Source organism: Balearica regulorum, chromosome 28 (genome assembly GCF_011004875.1).
Source record: "Balearica regulorum gibbericeps isolate bBalReg1 chromosome 28, bBalReg1.pri, whole genome shotgun sequence".
NCBI lineage: Eukaryota > Metazoa > Chordata > Aves > Gruiformes > Gruidae > Balearica > Balearica regulorum.
This window is the reverse complement of record NC_046211.1, coordinates 3,491,589-3,506,258: the sequence shown is the minus strand read 5'-3', so window position 1 is coordinate 3,506,258 and position 14,670 is coordinate 3,491,589.

Sequence of the window (14,670 nt, the reverse complement as noted above, 5' to 3'; positions counted from 1 at the left end):
AGGAGGTGAAACGGGAGAGATGGCCCCAAGTATTTGGGAAATTCTCTGGGACTTGGATTTGCCCAGGCGAGGGCAGGGACGCTTGCCTGGGCTTGCTGAAGCCCTGTGCCAAAAGTGCCATGGGGCCCGGGCCGGTGGGGATGCTGGCAGTGCCCGGGGGCCGGGGATGCTGAAGGTTGCTGAAGGTGCCGGGGTGCCAGAGCAGGCAGGGGTGCCGTACCTGCCTGTGGTACCTGGGGGCCCTGAGGTGCCCCCCCCACGGAGGGTGCCCAGGCTGCGGGGAAGGGCTGCTGCTGCTGCTGCTGCTGCTGCTGGGGCAGTCGGCACAGGGTGGCTGAGCCTGGAGGAGAGACAGGAGCGATGGCCAGCGATCAGCTCCGCTCTTGTCCCCACAAGCGTCCCTGGGCTGCAGGGGTCGGGGTCAGTCCCTGCCTCGGGGGGAGAAGGTTTCAGGATGGACACAAGGCTGCAGGAACCGGGGTGCTGGGGGGGCCCAGGAGCCGCACGCTGGGAGCTGCAGTGGTGGCAGCGCCAGGGTCCGTTGTGACCGTTGGCTGCTAAGGACTCTCTGTTGTCTCCCAGGAGGGAATGTGGGGACTCCCCGTGTTCCACCCTGCCCCCAACAGCTTCCCCAGCTCATCATGGGCAGGGAAAGGGTTAAGGGGGGCTGGGGTGCCCCCTGGCTCCTACAGGCAGCCCTCAGGTGCTGTGCTTGCCCGTGCCTTTGGCTGGAAGCCTTGCTCCATTCCCAAGAGCTGTGATACCCCGGGGATTGGTCAGACTTGGTGGAACGAGTCCCACACCAGGACTGCTGGGATGGAGGCTACAGGCTCTTCAGGAAGGGGGGGGGTTGACCCTGGCTGGACGCCACGTGCCCACCAAGCTGCATTGCATCTGCGGACCCAAACTAACAGTTTAGACTGCCGTACGGGAACTCCCCGTTTCTCTGAGTTCTCTTATAAGGAAAGGCAGAAAACACTTGTGCCGTGCGAGCCTCTGAAAGCAAAAAGGCCTTGTGAAACCTTCGCCGTATGGTACGGGTCTCGATTGTGCACAGACCCGAGACGTGCAGAGCTCTGGAGCTAAAAAGCTCCGTTTCAAGGCGGGAATCATCTCCAGAGAGCTCGCAGCTAAACACAGCCCTTGCTTGCAGGCATTAGGCACCACATGGATGACAACAGCCCTGAGCCAGAGCTTCAACGCCGGCCTGACATCTGGATTCCACTGAAAGTCCTTTTTCAGACTGCTGTCACGTGGCTGATGTTTGACTCGGAACAACGGAGGCGGTTCTGAACCAACTGCACAACTCAGGGTGCACCATGCTGCAGGCAGCAGCGCGCTTGTGATTACCTGTCCTCTCCTAGTGGAACCGATGGGTTTAACTTTTTTAACCATGGTGATGGGATCAAGGGGATGAGATTATTAGCAGTAGTAAGGAATGAGACAAACATTTGAGGAATGAGAACCTGAGAGCTTGCTACGTACCATGGAGCTGATAAACTGCCTGGTTGGTACATGAGCCAAGTAATATTTCATTTTCTGTCAAAATCATGTCCTTTGAGTGAACTTTGTTCATTCTAATCTCATGATAATACCAAAACACACCTCCATGCTAAAAGCTCCCCACCTCCAAGGTACGACCACCCCTCACTGGGCATGCTCTCTGAATTGCTTTAAGGCTGTAGCTTTAAAAGCAAAGCCAGAAAGTTTTACACCAATCCTAATGAAGTAACTAGGTAACTATGTGATGTAATTGTAACCATGTGTGTACTGAGAATATAAATATGTGCATGTTCGTAGGCTAGGCATGCACGTTGGGTGGAACTATCCCCCGTGCATCCAGCGCTGCAATAAAGAATGCCTGCCTTTTAACACTACGTTGGTGTTACGAGGTTTCTTCCCGGATTTCGGTGACACTAGGAAAGATGCAGGAGCTTCAACAAGGGTGCTTTGTGAGACTTAGTGACTGAGAAACACAGAAGACACCCCCCTGCTGCTACCTGCAGTCCTCTTGGATCCGCTTTTCACAGGCATCAGACACGAGCCCAGAAACCGAGGATTTCCCAGAGGCCGGGAACTTTGTTCTCTTCCTTCTCCCCTGGGCTGTCACTTACCGTAGCAGACCAAAACCTTGAGGGGATTCCTCCTCACCCCTCCACCAGCAGCACTGAACCCCCCAAAAGCAGCCAGCTGCCAGCGCTCACCGCCGTGCCGCCAGCCCACGCCAGCAGCAACCCCCCTTGGACGGGGCTCCAGAGGCCGCAGCAGCCGCCTGCCCCCGGGTACCCCCTGCTACCTGCCCCCCGCCCCTCACCCCTCTGCCTGCCCCGCTACCTGTCCCCTCAGCCTGTAGCAGAAAAGATAGGCCGCTAAGGAAGGCCTGCTGAGAGGTGATAAGGAACTATGCATTATTCCTTTGGGTAGAAGACCAACGGCTCTTAGAATGAGCCCCTGCTACGCATCATGAGACAAAGGAGCAGCTACAAGACACTGCAAGGTCCTTATGGACAGACTTGGCAGAAAGGGAGGACACTCCTTGCCTCCAGCAGCGCCCTGATCTTCCTGAGGCACAGAGCGAACAATTACCAACACAGAGGTGTGGATCCCGAAACAAAGAGGCCATCCACAGCAATCCTTACCGAAAGAGCCCTGAAGGACATTCAGTACTCAGTAGCCCCCTACCCCAATTACAGCACCTACGCCAAAGACAGAGGCGGAGAAAGCAACTGAGCAGGCCTTCTAGTTTGCAGACTAGGCGAAGAAATAGGAACCAATTCTTGGAACGGGGAGTGTACCGCCTTGTCCTCTTTGTAACACTCGTGTATAACTAGGACAAGAGAAGCAGCGTTAGGTGTGCCTGAGGTGAGGAACTCTCCTCCTGACACCCAGCGCTGCAAGCAGAGGAAATGCCTGCTTCTTCATGCTCAATCGCTGTTAAGGAGTTTTCTTGGCGTCCCGAATTTCGGTGACAGTTTTGGCGACCCAGATGGCACAAGGCTTTTGAATCTCGACGGATCCGTGGGCTCATAGGACCTCCAGCCGGCCCCGAGGGATTCTCGGGGAGACCCTTCCATCCTGAAGGGTCTGAGCACGTTCCCTGGGACAGGTAAAAGGCATTTCTCTTCCTTTGAATTGTGCTTTCAGCTTTGGGTTAGAGGCCCCCTTAGCCTTCAAGTAAGCCGTGGCGTGAGCTACCTGGGGGGCTATTGGACTGCGATTTAAGAACGGTATTGATCAATCAAGAACTTGTGTCTCATTGTTTTGTGTTGCTTTCGTCACTTTTCTCACTTCTGTCACTTGTCAATTTTTGGTTTGGGGTTTCTGTTGTGTTTGTGTTACGATGGGTAACAAACCTTCGGTGGATGGGGGGGATATTAAAGAAATCTCCCCTAGATGTATTTTAAAACTTTGGAAACAAATAGGAGGGGACCCTCTTATAAAAAGGCAACTAATTGAGTGTTCTACTCACTGGTGGCCGATGTAGAACTTGGACGATCAGGAAAAATGGCCCAAGAACAAGAATTTGGAATGTAATACAATGCTACACTTGATGCTGTTGTGTAGAAGGGAGAAGAAATGGGATGAGGTACCTTATGTTGATTTGTTTTTCACCTTGCGAAATCATCCGGAGGGGCTGAAGGACTGTGGGTTTACCCTGCAAGCCCCCCTGGCATCAGCATTAGAAAAGCAGGAAAAGGCAGCGGGAGGCTGTGAAGGTGTTGCTCTGCTTGTAGTACGGGGCAATGGTGTTTGAAGTGCGAGCGTGATGAGGAGCATGATTTGGAATTAATGAAAGATGTTGGAGGTTGCATGGGCGGTTTTTGATAGCAGAGAGCAAGAGAAGGAAATGAAAGAAGAGCAACGAGAAAACAAAAGAGAGCGGAGGAGACAGGCACGGAGAGACAGGGAAAGAGACGGGTAACCTGAGAGCTGCACTGCAGGGAGCCTCAGCAAACAGTAACTTCAGGGGAGGACGGCAAGGCCTCCTGGGGGAGAGGCGGGGCCCCTCCAGCACAAAATACCAGCAATACCTTAGGAGATCCTCAGTGTGCCTACTGGAAAGAACTGGGACATTGGAAATGGGATTGTCAGAAACTGAAGGACCCTTTTCGGGCTCCTATTCCTATCAGTCCCGAAGTTCTGGAGGAGGCACGATACAATCAAGACACTCCCTTTCCCCCTCAGTTCCCCTGAACTAAGTCCTGAAGGGGACCGGGGCAAACCTCCCCAGCAGAACCCCTGGCTACAGCAGAGCTAGCTGGGAAAAAGGAAAATAGATTTTCTCATAGATACTGGGGCAACTTACTCTGTGAAATACTTTTCCAAGAAAATGGAGCCATGATACAGTAAACATTGTGAATGCCACAGGGAAAGCAGAACAGCGTGCCTTTTTCCATCCTTTACATGTTAAGCTCGGAAAACAATGGCTAACTCCCCAATTTTTAGATATGCCTGAATGTCCTATGCCACTCTTGGGACAGCACCTATTGAGGACATTGGAAATGCAGATCACCTTTAGAGATGGGGAAGTTCAATTCTTAATCCCTCAATCTAAAGCCATCGAGGCAAGAGTTTTTATGTTGCAGGCACAACCTAAGACTAACAAAGGAATTCCTGCGGAGGTGAAGAATGCAGTGACACCTTTGGTATGGGCTAAGGAGGTCCCGGGTAGATCCAGAAGAGCGGAACCCGTAAGACTTATCCTTAAACCGGGAACAAATCCGGAAAGACAAAAACAAACCCCATTGAAGACAGAGGCCCAAAAGGGATTAGGAAAGTTAATACTCAACTTGATAGAATATGGGTTGCTCATATCATGCGAATCAGAATGTAACACCCCAGTCTTACCCGTGAAAAAGCCAGGGGCTGGGGAATATAGGTTAGTGCGAGATTGACGAGCTGTCAACCAAAGAGTGCAGCACATTCACCCGGTGGCTGCAAACCCCTGTACATTATGGACTCAACTGAAAAATGATCAAATTTGGTTTACCCTACTGGACTTAAAGGATGCTTTCTTCTGTCTGCTCTTGGCAGTAGAAAGTCAGAAGCTGTTTGCTTTTGAATGGGAAAATCCTGAAACAGGCAGAAAAACACAATTAACTTGGACGGTGTTACCGCAAGGATTTCAGAATAGCCCCACTATCTTTGGGAACCATCTGGCCCCAAAACTCGAAACATGGACTCCTCCATCTCAGACGGGGACTTTTTTACCAGGTGTGGACGACTGGACGCTTGGTTATCCCCCAGCAGAACGTTTCGATCTCAAGTGGTACTGTTACCGAAATCCGGGAAGAAACCTCGTAACACCAACGTAGTGTTAAAAGGCAGGCATTCTTTATTGCAGCGCTGGATGCACGGGGCATAGCTCCACCCAACGTGCATGCCAGGTGACCACCAACACACAGGTTATGTAGGATCAAAACATACATATTCACCGTTTCTCTCAGAAAAGGCAGTCCTATGATAATCATTTCTTAGAAGCCATTTCCATATTCTCCTCCCCGTCACACATGCTCAGGGATTGGAGTCGGTGGTCCTCAGGGGTCTCTGGTGGTCATCAGTGCTCTTGCACCCGTGTCCGCTGGATGACCCCCTTCACGCAGGCATGCGCAGTATCCTTGTTGTAGGTGCACCTGCCCATAGCAACTTACTTCATCAGATTAATATCTCCGAACCTATTGTTCAGTTTGGTAGGGACTGTACATGGAACAGAGCAGCATTGTACCTTGCCATGGTCAGTTAGCTTCATGACCTATTACCTTGGTTACAAACTAATTCTCTCAACCTGATTCTACAGTTTCTGTTTCACGGCCCCTATCCTATGGTTACATTACCATCTGTCGGGCCAGCTTCCAGCTTCCAGCTTCCAAAGGGACAACGTCCGGGCCCTGCTCCCAGATGGAAGGTGCCAGCCCCAAATGGTGTTTCTTTGCAGAAACCTCAAGCATGGCCCCATTCACAGCCCTACTAACCCTGGGGCTGCAGGCTCCTTTAGGCATCCAAAAAGAAGGCAGAGCTGAGCGTGGTGAACCTCGAGGAAGGCCATGATTGTCTTGAGGCTTGGAAGGGCTTTGCAAGAAGCCCTGTCCCCATTGGAGGGGCCCCTGGTCGTGTTCGAGACGAAGGCACTGCAGCCCTTTTTGTCATGTGTGTCCGTGTACCCCCACAGCACCCAAGGTCTGCCTTTGCCCCAGGGGCTCATTCCTGCTTTCTGCATGGGGCCGTGTCCGGGAGTGTTTCAGGGACCCATCTGCCAAAGGTCTGCTTCCCCCAGAGAAGGGGACAGGGCAGCCACCCCTTGCCATTGCCTGCCCCGCTGGCGCTGACTCAGCCCGGGGGAGGGGGGGCGGGGGGGGCTCTGATTTGGGGCTCGGTGCGGCTTTTGCACCTCTTGGGTGCTGTTTCCCAGTGGCCCCTGAGCTCCCTCCCCGTCACACACAGGCACCGAGCCGTTCTGGAGAAATGGCATTTAATGAAAGCTGTTATAATAGAACTCCACCCCATCATCCCTCCCCTCCCCCCCACCCCCCCCCCCCCGCAAAATACACCAACACCCCTCACCCGTGTACCTTACCCCCCACCCCCTCAGCTCTCCATGTCATCCCTGCTGTGGGTCTAATCCCACCCTCCCACCCCAGGAACTCTCCCCACATCCCACCACGCCTCCTGGGGCCCCATCCCGATGGTGGCCAGTTGCTCCAGGCTCAGGACGGCAGTGGTGCTCTCCGGAACGCTGTAGTCAGGGCTGACCAGTTCCACAGGCAGCGAGAGCAAGGCCATGTCAGAGCGGGGGATGGCTCCGCCGGTGCCACCAGGGTCCCCAGGCATGTGGGCACTGCTGGGACCCTCCTGGCTGACCAGGGAGCAACCCAGAAGCATCTCCTCGGGCAGGACAGTGTCACCTGCTGGGTGCTCAGCGGCTTGGAGGTGGGGGGCAGCGCTGTGGCTGAGGAGGACGTCACTGCCCGCGAGGCTGTTGCTGCCCAGGGCTGTCCCCATGGGGGTTGCCGTGTCGGAGATGCTGAGCTGCGCAAACTGCCGCTCCACATGCTGGTAGCCGGCGAAGCATGGCGGCAGCACTGGGGGGACTGGGGCCACTGCTCTCCCCTGATGGTTCCGGGGTGCAAGGTCTCTTGGTTGGCCGCGGGGGGTGCCAGGGGCTGCCCAGGCCGAGGGGGTTCCACAGCCCCGGTGGCAGCCAAGCTCGGAGGTGAGCGGTGGAGGCGGGTTGCTGCTTGTCCACGGGATGCAGAAGAGCCGAGGGTCAAGCAAGTAGCTGCACGGAGCCATCCGCTGCCCTGCATGGGTGAGAGGGAGGCGTGCTGGGCCGGGGGACCCTCCATAGCCGACGTCCCCCAGCTGTGTGGCGGGCACGTGGGGAGCTTGTGGCCGGGGCGCTCCCCGCGGGGTGAGCTGCTGTGCCGGCAGGATGGGGTTGCAAATCGGGGAAGAGACTCGCTCACAGGAGGTGAAACGGGAGAGGTGGCCCCAAGTATTTGGGAAATTCTCTGGGACTTGGATTTGCCCAGGCGAGGGCAGGGACGCTTGCCTGGGCTTGCTGAAGCCCTGTGCCAAAAGTGCCATGGGGCCCGGGCCGGTGGGCATGCTGGGAGTGCCCGGGGGCCGGGGATGCTGAAGGTTGCTGAAGGTGCCGGGGTGCCAGAGCAGGCAGGGGTGCCGTACCTGCCTGTGGTACCTGGGGGCCCTGAGGTGCCCCCCCCACGGAGGGTGCCCAGGCTGCGGGGAAGGGCTGCTGCTGCTGCTGCTGCTGCTGCTGGGGCAGTCGGCACAGGGTGGCTGAGCCTGGAGGAGAGACAGGAGCGATGGCCAGCGATCAGCTCCGCTCTTGTCCCCACAAGCGTCCCTGGGCTGCAGGGGTCGGGGTCAGTCCCTACCTCGGGGGGAGAAGGTTTCAGGATGGACACAAGGCTGCAGGAACCGGGGTGCTGGGGGGGCCCAGGAGCCGCACGCTGGGAGCTGCAGTGGTGGCAGCGCCAGGGTCCGTTGTGACCGTTGGCTGCTAAGGACTCTCTGTTGTCTCCCAGGAGGGAATGTGGGGACTCCCCGTGTTCCACCCTGCCCCCAACAGCTTCCCCAGCTCATCATGGGCAGGGAAAGGGTTAAGGGGGGGCTGGGGTGCCCCCTGGCTCCTACAGGCAGCCCTCAGGTGCTGTGCTTGCCCGTGCCTTTGGCTGGAAGCCTTGCTCCATTCCCAAGAGCTGTGATACCCCGGGGATTGGTCAGACTTGGTGGAACGAGTCCCACACCAGGACTGCTGGGATGGAGGCTACAGGCTCTTCAGGAAGGGGGGGGGTTTGACCCTGGCTGGACGCCACGTGCCCACCAAGCTGCATTGCATCTGCGGACCCAAACTAACAGTTTAGACTGCCGTACGGGAACTCCCCGTTTCTCTGAGTTCTCTTATAAGGAAAGGCAGAAAACACTTGTGCCGTGCGAGCCTCTGAAAGCAAAAAGGCCTTGTGAAACCTTCGCCGTATGGTACGGGTCTCGATTGTGCACAGACCCGAGACGTGCAGAGCTCTGGAGCTAAAAAGCTCCGTTTCAAGGCGGGAATCATCTCCAGAGAGCTCGCAGCTAAACACAGCCCTTGCTTGCAGGCATTAGGCACCACATGGATGACAACAGCCCTGAGCCAGAGCTTCAACGCCGGCCTGACATCTGGATTCCACTGAAAGTCCTTTTTCAGACTGCTGTCACGTGGCTGATGTTTGACTCGGAACAACGGAGGCGGTTCTGAACCAACTGCACAACTCAGGGTGCACCATGCTGCAGGCAGCAGCGCGCTTGTGATTACCTGTCCTCTCCTAGTGGAACCGATGGGTTTAACTTTTTTAACCATGGTGATGGGATCAAGGGGATGAGATTATTAGCAGTAGTAAGGAATGAGACAAACATTTGAGGAATGAGAACCTGAGAGCTTGGTGGTACCATGGAGCTGATAAACTGCCTGGTTGGTACATGAGCCAAGTAATATTTCATTTTCTGTCAAAATCATGTCCTTTGAGTGAACTTTGTTCATTCTAATCTCATGATAATACCAAAACACACCTCCATGCTAAAAGCTCCCCACCTCCAAGGTACGACCACCCCTCACTGGGCATGCTCTCTGAATTGCTTTAAGTCTGTAGCTTTAAAAGCAAAGCCAGAAAGTTTTACACCAATCCTAATGAAGTAACTAGGTAACTATGTGATGTAATTGTAACCATGTGTGTACTGAGAATATAAATATGTGCATGTTCGTAGGCTAGGCATGCACGTTGGGTGGAACTATCCCCCGTGCATCCAGCGCTGCAATAAAGAATGCCTGCCTTTTAACACTACGTTGGTGTTACGAGGTTTCTTCCCGGATTTCGGTGACACTAGGAAAGATGCAGGAGCTTCAACAAGGGTGCTTTGTGAGACTTAGTGACTGAGAAACACAGAAGACACCCCCCTGCTGCTACCTGCAGTCCTCTTGGATCCGCTTTTCACAGGCATCAGACACGAGCCCAGAAACCGAGGATTTCCCAGAGGCCGGGAACTTTGTTCTCTTCCTTCTCCCCTGGGCTGTCACTTACCGTAGCAGACCAAAACCTTGAGGGGATTCCTCCTCACCCCTCCACCAGCAGCACTGAACCCCCCAAAAGCAGCCAGCTGCCAGCGCTCACCGCCGTGCCGCCAGCCCACGCCAGCAGCAACCCCCCTTGGACGGGGCTCCAGAGGCCGCAGCAGCCGCCTGCCCCCGGGTACCCCCCGCTACCTGCCCCCCGCCCCTCACCCCTCTGCCTGCCCCGCTACCTGTCCCCTCAGCCTGTAGCAGAAAAGATAGGCCGCTAAGGAAGGCCTGCTGAGAGGTGATAAGGAACTATGCATTATTCCTTTGGGTAGAAGACCAACGGCTCTTAGAATGAGCCCCTGCTACGCATCATGAGACAAAGGAGCAGCTACAAGACACTGCAAGGTCCTTATGGACAGACTTGGCAGAAAGGGAGGACACTCCTTGCCTCCAGCAGCGCCCTGATCTTCCTGAGGCACAGAGCGAACAATTACCAACACAGAGGTGTGGATCCCGAAACAAAGAGGCCATCCACAGCAATCCTTACCGAAAGAGCCCTGAAGGACAGTCACTACTCAGGAGCCCCCTACCCCAATTACAGCACCTACGCCAAAGACAGAGGCGGAGAAAGCAACTGAGCAGGCCTTCTAGTTTGCAGACTAGGCGAAGAAATAGGAACCAATTCTTGGAACGGGGAGTGTACCGCCTTGTCCTCTTTGTAACACTCGTGTATAACTAGGACAAGAGAAGCAGCGTTAGGTGTGCCTGAGGTGAGGAACTCTCCTCCTGACACCCAGCGCTGCAAGCAGAGGAAATGCCTGCTTCTTCATGCTCAATCGCTGTTAAGGAGTTTTCTTGGCGTCCCGAATTTCGGTGACAGTTTTGGCGACCCAGATGGCACAAGGCTTTTGAATCTCGACGGATCCGTGGGCTCATAGGACCTCCAGCCGGCCCCGAGGGATTCTCGGGGAGACCCTTCCATCCTGAAGGGTCTGAGCACGTTCCCTGGGACAGGTAAAAGGCATTTCTCTTCCTTTGAATTGTGCTTTCAGCTTTGGGTTAGAGGCCCCCTTAGCCTTCAAGTAAGCCGTGGCGTGAGCTACCTGGGGGGCTATTGGACTGCGATTTAAGAACGGTATTGATCAATCAAGAACTTGTGTCTCATTGTTTTGTGTTGCTTTCGTCACTTTTCTCACTTCTGTCACTTGTCAATTTTTGGTTTGGGGTTTCTGTTGTGTTTGTGTTACGATGGGTAACAAACCTTCGGTGGATGGGGGGGATATTAAAGAAATCTCCCCTAGATGTATTTTAAAACTTTGGAAACAAATAGGAGGGGACCCTCTTATAAAAAGGCAACTAATTGAGTGTTCTACTCACTGGTGGCCGATGTAGAACTTGGACGATCAGGAAAAATGGCCCAAGAACAAGAATTTGGAATGTAATACAATGCTACACTTGATGCTGTTGTGTAGAAGGGAGAAGAAATGGGATGAGGTACCTTATGTTGATTTGTTTTTCACCTTGCGAAATCATCCGGAGGGGCTGAAGGACTGTGGGTTTACCCTGCAAGCCCCCCTGGCATCAGCATTAGAAAAGCAGGAAAAGGCAGCGGGAGGCTGTGAAGGTGTTGCTCTGCTTGTAGTACGGGGCAATGGTGTTTGAATTGCGAGCGTGATGAGGAGCGTGATTTGGAATTAATGAAAGATGTTGGAGGTTGCATGGACGGTTTTTGATAGCAGAGAGCAAGAGAAGGAAATGAAAGAAGAGCAACGAGAAAACGAAAGAGAGCGGAGGAGACAGGCACGGAGAGACAGGGAAAGAGACGGGTAACCTGAGAGCTGCACTGCAGGGAGCCTCAGCAAACAGTAACTTCAGGGGAGGACGGCAAGGCCTCCTGGGGGAGAGGCGGGGCCCCTCCAGCACAAAATACCAGCAATACCTTAGGAGATCCTCAGTGTGCCTACTGGAAAGAACTGGGACATTGGAAATGGGATTGTCAGAAACTGAAGGACCCTTTTCGGGCTCCTATTCCTATCAGTCCCGAAGTTCTGGAGGAGGCACGATACAATCAAGACACTCCCTTTCCCCCTCGGTTCCCCTGAACTAAGTCCTGAAGGGGACCGGGGCAAACCTCCCCAGCAGAACCCCTGGCTACAGCAGAGCTAGCTGGGAAAAAGGAAAATAGATTTTCTCGTAGATACTGGGGCAACTTACTCTGTGAAATACTTTTCCAAGAAAATGGAGCCATGATACAGTAAACATTGTGAATGCCACAGGGAAAGCAGAACAGCGTGCCTTTTTCCATCCTTTACATGTTAAGCTCGGAAAACAATGGCTAACCCCCCAGTTTTTAGATATGCCTGAATGTCCTATGCCACTCTTGGGACGGCACCTATTGAGGACATTGGAAATGCAGATCACCTTTAAAGATGGGGAAGTTCAATTCTTAATCCCTCAATCTAAAGCCATCGAGGCAAGAGTTTTTATGTTGCAGGAACAACCTAAGACTAACAAAGGAATTCCTGCGGAGGTGAAGAATGCAGTGACACCTTTGGTATGGGCTAAGGAGGTCCCGGGTAGATCCAGAAGAGCGGAACCCGTAAGACTTATCCTTAAACCGGGAACAAATCCGGTAAGACAAAAACAAGCCCCATTGAAGACAGAGGCCCAAAAGGGATTAGGAAAGTTAATACTCAACTTGATAGAATATGGGTTGCTCATATCATGCGAATCAGAATGTAACACCCCAGTCTTACCCGTGAAAAAGCCAGGGGCTGGGGAATATAGGTTAGTGCGAGATTGACGAGCTGTCAACCAAAGAGTGCAGCACATTCACCCGGTGGCTGCAAACCCCTGTACATTATGGACTCAACTGAAAAATGATCAAATTTGGTTTACCCTACTGGACTTAAAGGATGCTTTCTTCTGTCTGCTCTTGGCAGTAGAAAGTCAGAAGCTGTTTGCTTTTGAATGGGAAAATCCTGGAACAGGCAGAAAAACACAATTAACTTGGACGGTGTTACCGCAAGGATTTCAGAATAGCCCCACTATCTTTGGGAACCATCTGGCCCCAAAACTCGAAACATGGACTCCTCCATCTCAGACGGGGACTTTTTTACCAGGTGTGGACGACTGGACGCTGGTTATCCCCCAGCAGAACGTTTCGATCTCAAGTGGTACTGTTACCGAAATCCGGGAATAAACCTCGTAACACCAACGTAGTGTTAAAAGGCAGGCATTCTTTATTGCAGCGCTGGATGCACGGGGCATAGCTCCACCCAACGTGCATGCCAGGTGACCACCAACACACAGGTTATGTAGGATCAAAACATACATATTCACCGTTTCTCTCAGAAAAGGCAGTCCTATGATAATCATTTCTTAGAAGCCATTTCCATATTCTCCTCCCCGTCACACATGCTCAGGGATTGGAGTCGGTGGTCCTCAGGGGTCTCTGGTGGTCATCAGTGCTCTTGCACCCGTGTCCGCTGGATGACCCCCTTCACGCAGGCATGCGCAGTATCCTTGTTGTAGGTGCACCTGCCCATAGCAACTTACTTCATCAGATTAATATCTCCGAACCTATTGTTCAGTTTGGTAGGGACTGTACATGGAACAGAGCAGCATTGTACCTTGCCATGGTCAGTTAGCTTCATGACCTATTACCTTGGTTACAAACTAATTCTCTCAACCTGATTCTACAGTTTCTGTTTCACGGCCCCTATCCTATGGTTACATTACCATCTGTCGGGCCAGCTTCCAGCTTCCAGCTTCCAAAGGGAAAACGTCCGGGCCCTGCTCCCAGATGGAAGGTGCCAGCCCCAAATGGTGTTTCTTTGCAGAAACCTCAAGCACGGCCCCATTCACAGCCCTACTAACCCTGGGGCTGCAGGCTCCTTTAGGCATCCAAAAAGAAGGCAGAGCTGAGCGTGGTGAACCTCGAGGAAGGGCATGATTGTCTTGAGGCTTGGAAGGGCTTTGCAAGAAGCCCTGTCCCCATTGGAGGGGCCCCTGGTCGTGTTCGAGACGAAGGCACTGCAGCCCTTTTTGTCATGTGTGTCCGTGTACCCCCACAGCACCCAAGGTCTGCCTTTGCCCCAGGGGCTCATTCCTGCTTTCTGCATGGGGCCGTGTCCGGGAGTGTTTCAGGGACCCATCTGCCAAAGGTCTGCTTCCCCCAGAGAAGGGGACAGGGCAGCCACCCCTTGCCATTGCCTGCCCCGCTGGCGCTGACTCAGCCCGGGGGAGGGGGGGGGGGGGGGCTCTGATTTGGGGCTCGGTGCGGCTTTTGCACCTCTTGGGTGCTGTTTCCCAGTGGCCCCTGAGCTCCCTCCCCGTCACACACAGGCACCGAGCCGTTCTGGAGAAATGGCATTTAATGAAAGCTGTTATAATAGAACTCCACCCCATCATCCCTCCCCTCCCCCCCCCCCCCCCCCCCCGCAAAATACACCAACACCCCTCACCCATGTACCTTACCCCCCACCCCCTCAGCTCTCCGTGTCATCCCTGCTGTGGGTCTAATGCCACCCTCCCACCCCAGGAACTCTCCCCACATCCCACCACGCCTCCTGGGGCCCCGTCCCGATGGTGGCCAGTTGCTCCAGGCTCAGGACGGCAGTGGTGCTCTCCGGAACGCTGTAGTCAGGGCTGACCAGTTCCACAGGCAGCGAGAGCAAGGCGATGTCAGAGCGGGGGATGGCTCCGCCGGTGCCACCAGGGTCCCCAGGCATGTGGGCACTGCTGGGACCCTCCTGGCTGACCAGGGAGCAACCCAGAAGCATCTCCTGGGGCAGGACAGGGTCACCTGCTGGGTGCTCAGCGGCTTGGAGGTGGGGGGCAGCGCTGTGGCTGAGGAGGACGTCACTGCCCGCGAGGCTGTTGCTGCCCAGGGCTGTCCCCATGGGGGTTGCCGTGTCGGAGATGCTGAGCTGCGCAAACTGCCGCTCCACATGCTGGTAGCCGGCGAAGCATGGCGGCAGCACTGGGGGGACTGGGGCCACTGCTCTCCCCTGATGGTTCCGGGGTGCAAGGTCTCTTGGTTGGCCGCGGGGGGTGCCAGGGGCTGCCCAGGCCGAGGGGGTTCCACAGCCCCGGTGGCAGCCAAGCTCGGA